Source organism: Tachypleus tridentatus, chromosome 6, assembly GCF_004210375.1.
Source record: "Tachypleus tridentatus isolate NWPU-2018 chromosome 6, ASM421037v1, whole genome shotgun sequence".
NCBI lineage: Eukaryota > Metazoa > Arthropoda > Merostomata > Xiphosura > Limulidae > Tachypleus > Tachypleus tridentatus.
This window is the reverse complement of record NC_134830.1, coordinates 118,719,176-118,726,870: the sequence shown is the minus strand read 5'-3', so window position 1 is coordinate 118,726,870 and position 7,695 is coordinate 118,719,176. Positions and strand designations below refer to the sequence as shown.

The 7,695-nt window shown below is 34.1% G+C and overlaps 1 long non-coding RNA gene across 1 annotated transcript; it reads right to left on the bottom strand.

The window, feature by feature from the left end:
- Window positions 1-642: 642 nt before the first annotated feature.
- LOC143254648 (uncharacterized) lies at window positions 643-2,847 on the bottom strand. The gene is made up of 3 exons (XR_013030302.1): window positions 2,745-2,847; window positions 2,182-2,318; window positions 643-1,752 (listed from the first exon to the last, which is right to left on the bottom strand). It is a non-coding gene; the product is annotated as an uncharacterized LOC143254648 (long non-coding RNA).
- Between the last annotated feature and the right edge of the window lie 4,848 nt (window positions 2,848-7,695).

The window sequence follows — 7,695 nt, the reverse complement described above, 5'->3', positions numbered from 1 at the left end:
TCGTGAGATAACAGTGAAGAATACATAGTCAGACCAACATGTATGTATGTTACTAAAAAATAAGTCATAATATGTACTGTTATTCGGAAGGTATTCCAACTGGCATTAGTTACATCATATGTACACAATGACAAAGTTGTATTAAATTTTACAATGTTAATTTCAGAATAGGCATGTAGGAGGAAAGAATTTACACAAATTACAGGTGAATGTATGGACCTTTAGAACAAAAGAAACACCTGTGTTTCTCACAGCTAAATTATAAAATATATACACTATAATTATATGTATAATTATATATTATTGACAATTTTTTTGTTTTTAAGGTAACAACACAACTAATTAAGCATCTATTTTGTTTCAAATATTACTACTACATTGTACATCCTATGTATGTAAATGCTGTATATATTAAATATAAAATCATTTTTACAGTGTCACATTATTGTGCAGTATTATATATATATATAACAACATTAAAGAGACATACACGGTTTAACAATTTTTACATAAATTAATAGAACAAAATGTAAATGTATGATGAGATAAGGGCCTCATACATAAAAGGAATACATTATGTATAACATTTTTAATAGTTTAACTGATCATAATACAATACATAATAGTAATTATTTTGGTATACACACACAAAGTATTCATGTTTGCTCTTTTTGGAGTTCTTCGAATTATAACATTTTGCAATGATAGAAAAAGAATTATTTCAACATACAGTTTTGATTTTAACATCTATATAACAAATGAACTACTGTAGACAATTGTTAATCATTATTCTGTCGAAAATGCAGATTCATCACTGATACAAGAATAAAATAGTCTTCGTCAATTCATGACGACGGAAGACCTCTCTGTTATTGACATATCGAACAACCATGGTGATGCACGAGTATTTTACAAAATAGTCAACTGATCAACCTGACAATTTGTGTGACGTGATGATCTTCCTCCTGTGGATCATGATCAGCACAATGTTCAGTCATCTCACCGAAGAGACACAGACGAACACTTGAATCATGTTAGAATTGGTAGCAGTTTTGCGACAGAATCAGTTTTCCTTTTCATTTATTGCTTGCATACTCTTTAATCGTTTTGTACTTTTTTAGCTTGTCTTTAACTGCTTCAAGCTGATCTTCCACTGGGACAACTGAACAGTATGAATGCTCGACACATGATGTCTTTTTCTTTTTCTTGGCAAGTACTGGACATATTTCCTTGATTTTAGGAACTCATCTTCTTGGAAGTGGTCTACTTTGTGATTGTGCAACTTGCTTACATCAAGGATGACCTGGGATGATTGTAGGTACTGTCAGAGGCTTCAGTTCAGACTTCAATATGTCATCTTCTTTTGTGTCTCTTGGGTGCACTCCTCGAAATAGATGAAAACTATTGTTTAAGCTAAGCAGGTTTTCACAAAAAAGGCCATTGGTTGTTTGTTGTTATCTCATTTTTTAAACAGAGCGAAAATTAAATATACGTGTCGTGTAAACAGTAACAAACATAGGCAGTTATTATTATACATGTTATAAAGTCATAGAGTTTATTTTTCAAAAATGAAAATATGAGTTTTCTTTTAAAAAATATTAATAAGTATTGACAGTGTTGTCCAAGTAGTTTTATTCCTCTCATTTTGCCAGAAAGTTTTTACTGCGCACCCTGTGATGCCTGGATGGCTGAAATTCTTCAAGACTTACATTCTTCAACCATTGTTGACGAACTGCTTCATTAGAAGGGAACCTAAAAATAAAATTGTACTGTAACTGAGTTTAAGGATACACTTTCCGACATCTCTCTGCTAAATCTATTTCAAATCTTCTTTTGAAATTTAAAAGTGGACAAGAAAAAACAGCATTAGGACCAAAAACGTGCTTAGTCTGCGCCTAATTTTCACAAGCGGCCATTGTCATTCATGATTTGGCTGCTTGATCGCTTATTCATACCTAAATACTGGTATATGTAATACCTCAGTATACATCAGTACCATATCAAATTAATTTCTGACGTTCAATACCTTAAATATACCTACGGTGTATCGCCTCTTAGATCTAGTAGAAATTAGTACATTACAATACAATAATGTATTGGGCCTTGACAGATGCAACGCAGACGATAATTTGCTTCAAAGCCTTCAATTTGAAAGAAAAGTTCATAAATATGAATACTTACTCATTGAAAGAGATTCCTGAGGCCTTTTTTACACTTATTTGTGCAAGTAAAACAATGATAGCTCTCGAGCATTGTTTGAGAAGTTGGCAATTATTCGTCAGTGATGGCCAAGTGGGTTAAGACGTTCGACTCGTAATCTGTAAAGAAAAATGAAAAATGAAAACGCGAACACTTATAGCTATCTTTTAAATAAACATTATGAAATATTTTTATTGTATTCACAGACTGACGGAGAGAACACTTCTAAAACAGAAGGTTCAACAAAGTCGGGTTATTACGGTGCAAGACTCGTAATCTCAGGGTTGCAGGTTCGAATAATCGTCACGCCAAACATGCTCACATTTTAATCGTGGGGGGGTTATGTTACAGTCAATCCCACTATACGTTGGTAAAAAAGTAACACAAGAGTTGGCGGTGGGTGGTGATGACTAGCTACTTTCCCTCTAGTCTTACACTGCTAAAGTAGGGACGGCTAGCACAGATAGGCCTCGAGAAGCTTTGCGCGAAATTCAAAACAAGCTAACAAACCGTCAGTAACATTTAGAGGAAGAGGTCAAATGTACCTGACCCTCCTGGGTATTTAACAGCATCAATACCCAAATACCCACACAGTCAAACTGGAACTAACATTTAGATGTATTTTCCCGTTTTGACAATGGCGGCGACTTCCTCATGTCGTCACACAGTCACGTGATCAGAGCTCTCTCTCTGTTTATAACTGTGCATATACTGTAGAACGCACGTTACGGCAAACCATTGATGAATAATAATAATAATGCATATATATCTGGAGTATAAAGGTAGATTTTGATTAAACTTTGCAGAATGGACGACAACAGCGTGTTATGGAAACAAGTGTAAAGGACAAAGTGTATAATGTAGTTTTTTTTCTGAATTTTTATCCAAATGTGTAAATTACTAATGTATACAGTACAAGTTTTGAAATAAAACATTGAATTTGAATATATTACTAGTTTCAATTTACGTTCACTTACTGATAAAGTATGTTTTAGTACAACTTTCATTGTAATATTAATTGTTAGAACAGGTACAATGTTTCGTTCACTGTTGCGATCATTATAAAGAAGACAAGTTTTTATAGTGAAGAACGTTTTTTGAAATCTTATGAAATGTTTTTTTCAGCAAAGTTGCATTGCTTCGTGACAAGGGGTTTGAAGAAATAGGTTTAAGACATCAAAGCTAAACATAATAACCTTACTGTATAAACCACGTAAGTGTTGCAGAAGATGTGGAGTGCTGTTTAATCGGGTGCTTATTTTGGTAACATAACTTGTTAAAATGCAGTTAAAGTGTTTATGAAAGTTACAGTTTAAAAAGTTATAATGATACATGATTGGGGGAAAGGTTTTATGAACGTATGGTAAACCGTTGCTTTTGTTGTTCTAACTTGGTTTGTATGCAAAAAATATAAAATTATTGTTTAATAGTTTTTCTTTCAATTGCATTTTAAGTAGATTTCTGGTTCATTTGTTTCGTAATGGGTCAGTGTCAGGATTTGACTGAACAAACTTATACGTATCATTCAATATATTTTCCTTTAAGGAACAATACTGTTTGATTGTTAATATAAAGATAGAATTTCTTTTATCGGTTCTTTGAATGACAATATTTTCTTTGTTCCTAAAACGTTTTAAGCCTCTTTTTTCTTCTGATGTCAAGTTTTGTTTTATAGGTTTACTTTTGTTTAGTATTTATGAAGTTTTCCACTGTATTAATCAACAAAGTTTATTAATAGACCCGCTTTTGGTTTGTTATGGAAATTGTTCATTAAATTACTCTTGTTTTTTTGGAATGTTAAATGTTTGTGATGGCTCTTCTTTGTCCACAGATGAATTAGATTCTTTTTGTGGTCTTTGACCACAATAATTGTTGTTGATTGGATTTACGATTTGATCCTATTATTACTTTTCAAGGTCTTCAAGGCTGTTTTTTTAAATTTAACACTGAAATGGTGAAAGGAGTTACTGCGTAGAGTACACATTTATTTAGGACTGTACTGTGAGGTTCACTGAGTTGAAAGTTCGTAAACTGATTTATTGTTCGTTACAGTGTCTGGATTTTTTTTGTATATATATTAACTGACAGACAGATTTTCTAGCTCTCTGCCTAGCCTCCAATTGATAGCTAAGCCTTTATAGTAGATGGTTTTATGTATTGACGAAAGTTTAATCGTCAAAAGATGGTTCGGTTTTTGGAATTTCGCACAAAGCTACTCGAGGGCTATCTGTGCTAGCCGTCCCTAATTTAGCAGTGTAAGACTAGAGGGAAGTCAGCTAGTCATCACCACCCACCGCCAACTCTTGGGCTACTTTTTTACCAACGAATAGTGGGATTGATCGTCACATTATAACGCCACCACGGCTGGGAGGGCGAGCATGTTTGGCGCGACCGGGATGCGAACACGCGACCCTCAGATTACGAGTCGCACGCCTTAACGCGCTAGGCCATGCCAGGCTTTTCGTCAAAAGAAGTTAAACTTGAAAGTTTGCTTCGGAAATTCACTTCATTTTTGTAGAGAAATTTTAGCTCTGTGTTTCTCTCTTATAGTTTGTTTTAAACGATTTGTTTAGGATTTTTCAATGATATATTTTATTTTTTTGGTTGTCTGAAGGTTCACTTGTATCTTAAGGAAGGTTGGTGTCAATTTTTTTCATTTGCAACTTTTTTAGAAACGTTAAACTTAACAGCATATTTTTTGAATTTCATCAATTTCTTTGCAATAAAATATTTTTTTTCTTTGCTATCTCGCCATAACAGTCAAATTCTTTCGGTAAGACTAAGGTCAGTTATTGGAAATATTAGGCTTAGTTGGCTTTTTCAAGATACGTGTTACAGAAATTAAGCTAAAAACTTTGATTTTTAAAATATCAAAAATATATATCTATGCTGAGAACTCCCTTTGACGAAATAAATGATTCTTTTTAACTTTTTCTCAACACTCACTGTAATATATTAACCGTTATGCCTATATTAATCGTCAGACCGTCCAAGATCATTAACTTTCTGTTTCATAACTTCCCGTTTGTTTTTCGTCGGTTTGGGTTGTTTTGAATTTCGCGCAAAGCTACTAAAGGGCTATATGCACTATCCGTCTCTAATTTTTGCAATATAAGACTAGTAGGAAGGCTGTTAGTCATCGCCACCCACCGCTAACTCTTGACTGTCACATTATAACGTTCCCACGGCTGAGAGGGCGAACATGTTTGGTGGACAGGGATTCGAACCCGCGACCGTTTTTTGTCGGTCTGTCTACTTTTTACACTCATTTCACACTATTTATCTTTATTACCTAATCGTCTATTCGCTATATTCTTGTCATTAATAATTTTCACATGACAATCGATAATCTCAACAGCAATGGGTTACTAACACAATGTGCGACTATTATCGAGTTACGTAATTAAACTCGTTTACTTTAAATTAATAGCTTGTAAGTATCATATTACAAACAAAACTAAACAGTCATAAATTATTTACTCTCAAAATAAATTTACAACTTAACAGCCTTTTATCTCATAACAATGATATAATGTTATATTTTCTGAACTTGTAATAAAACTAACATGAGTTGTTGTTCTAGTTGTTCTCGAAAATAAACTAATAAACCAAAATGGTGTTCAAAGGGTATGTCTCCAAAATTATAATCTTATCTTTGGATAACATGAAAGTGAAAGTGGGTTTTCTCGGGGCACTCGCGTTTCCCCCACATCCAATCCTCAGACATTGGATCTTTAGATCCCAAGCAAGGCAACACTATTGCCCAGTCCTGAATCGGGTAGTTTTACGTTGATATCTGCTTGTCTGGCTCTGGTCTGGCTCACTTCTCCGATGCCGCCTTTGTTTCGCTCTTTCTCACCCGTTAATTTTATAATGACCCATAGCACTTCATCACCTTAAACAAGTAAAAATTAAATACAGGCAAAGTTCCGAGCTCAGTTAAATAATCTTTCACATGAGGGGACGAAGAGGAACCACAACGTTCCTGAAGTCTTGAGACTTCTCTCTCTGTAAACTAAACCCCTGCTAAGTTCGTTTGCGTATGTTGCAGAGGAAGGCGGTTCATCTTTCATTACTGACGAGTTCGTATCTCAAGCATTGTCTATAATAACAACGTGAAAATGTCTGAAACTGATCTATCAGAAGTTAGAACAAACAAGACAACATTTGTAAAGCTTCTCATCCAACACTGGATGTCTTTATGTAACATCTTTAAGTAGCTGCTCTTGCTACACTAATCAACAAAAGTGTACATTTTATTAAACTATCAATTTCTCTTCTCGGTGACCATGGACGGACAATAAAAGGGGACCAGTTATCTCTCATGACGGCTAGCATAGCTCTCTGACCGCAGAAGATAAACCAATCAATTTTGTGCCGTTGTAAGAAGGGCTACAACCAGAACTGGTATCGTACTAACAAGTAATTACTAGCTACCTTGTGTACCCAGGGTCTCAGTAGAAATGTTCTACAAAGTATCTCGCTCAGTGTGAAGAAACCAACGCTTCTAATCTAATGGAGGTGACGAATAGAGTATAGAACTCAACTTTATCTTATTTTCACGAACATTTGTAGTGACACAGTTCCTTCTGTTGTTGTTTTTATACCGAAACTGAGTCTAGTTCATAGTTTTGTTGTCTGTTTTTAATTGTGTGGGTAACAGTTTGTACCAAAATACAATTTATCATTAAACCATTGTATACAGATTCACAAATTTTGACAATTTGACAAATGGATAAAAAGTACAATTGCTATTCTTATTGATATGTAGTGTTCTGCATGTGTCAATGTATGTTTGGTGATGTCACCTGCTAAAGCTAATGCGTATAACTCGGTTCATGTATTCTACACTTTTTTTTAACCTGACGTATTTGCGAAAAATTTTTTCAATTCCTATTTAGTCCTGTTCTGTTAATGCTCTGTGTGCTTAGTGCGATATGCATAAATCATATATCAGTTATTTGAAATTCTACATAAACCTAAATACATTTTGCCAGCTTAACTAATGTTATTTTGAATCATTTGTGAACGAGTAAGGGTTTGTAATTGTTGCTTAACCTTGTGTATTCATTATTTTACATTCAACTTGTTATTTGTTTTCAAAACCGTTATTTTTTGAGACCATATACACACCTTGATTCTTTTAAGGTCTCAGACGGATAATATAGTATCGTATCATATGCACATTCCTGTGTTTTGCAATAAAATACCCCACTACAAACTCATACGTTTATAAAACACTTCCAGTAGTTGCCCAGCAAAAACACTCGTATTTACTACTTGCTAAAGCTCTTAAATTTATATAAAAAAAGTTTACAAAGTTTAGTAAGCTAAAACTTCTTTATTTTATATTTTGGTTTCCTGTTCCTTATAAATTCAGCTGGCATGGCCAAGTGGTTCAGGCGCTCGACTCGTAAGTTGAGGGTCCCGGGTTTGAATCCCTGTTACATCAAACATGCTCGTTCTGAAAGAACTCTAGTCTTATACTGATAAATG